The sequence below is a fragment of the Galeopterus variegatus genome, unplaced genomic scaffold (genome assembly GCF_000696425.1).
Source record: "Galeopterus variegatus unplaced genomic scaffold, G_variegatus-3.0.2 Scaffold1495, whole genome shotgun sequence".
Classification (NCBI taxonomy): domain Eukaryota; kingdom Metazoa; phylum Chordata; class Mammalia; order Dermoptera; family Cynocephalidae; genus Galeopterus; species Galeopterus variegatus.
In genome coordinates this window covers 158,228-159,204 of record NW_007727606.1, presented here as the reverse complement: position 1 = coordinate 159,204, position 977 = coordinate 158,228, and positions in this window count along the sequence as shown.

Here is a 977-nt window from a genome sequence, read left to right as displayed (position 1 = left end):
GCTTCCAACCCCCCTCGCTTAGCCTCCTCCCAAAGAGGGAGGCACGAACTGGAAATCAGCTGGCTAGCATCTAATAATTGCCTACTGTGTGAAGAGCACTCTGTGTTCCAGACATTAATAAGGGCAGTGGGATGGGAAGGGGGGAGGCGGCACAGACAACCCAATCCCTGTCCAGGAGGTGAAACGTAATTGGGAAAACTGCATCTAAATCTGTAAGCAAGTATAATTGGTAGTACATTTGTACTGCCCTTTAGAAATTACCTTTTTAAATATTATTTTATTTGACCTTGTAACAACTGTGTGTGGTGGGAATGGTGTTTTTTTGTTTTTGTTTTGTTTTGTTTTCAAGGAGGAATATGAAACTCAGAGAAGTTAAGTAACCTGCTCAAAGTCACACCTTTTGTAAGCTGGCACAGTCTAGGCCCAGCCTGTGCTTCTTGGTCTAGTGTTCATAATATGACACTACTGAAAGAGGTTGCCTTCAGCCAGGCCCAGAAAAACAAATGAGGTAGAAAAAAGGAAAGTTCTGAGACAAGATGTGAGAGAAGGAAGGATAAAGTAGGCAACAGGACTGTAAAAAACAAAGCTTAATCAGCAAGAGAACAATTTGGTTCCAATGGTGAGGCCAGGGACACTAAGATAGATTTGTGATACACAGGATTCAACCTAGGGAGGTACAAGGTTTCTTAACAAAAAGCATCTGCTAAGTTGGTAGGGGAGGTGGCCTTGAGGACAGCCTAAAATTTTTACCTCTTGTTGCAGAATTAATAGGCTTCAGCTATGTTTAGCTTGCAGATCCTCACCAGAGTGAGGTCTCCAGGATTCTCCATCTGGTTTGATACCTCACAAGATAAGAAACACAACTTGTCAGCTGGCCCCGTGGCTCACTCGGGAGAGTGCAGCGCTGGGAGTGCCGAGGCCGCAGGTTCGGATCCTATATGGGGATGGCCGGTGCACTCACTGGCTGAGCGTGGTGC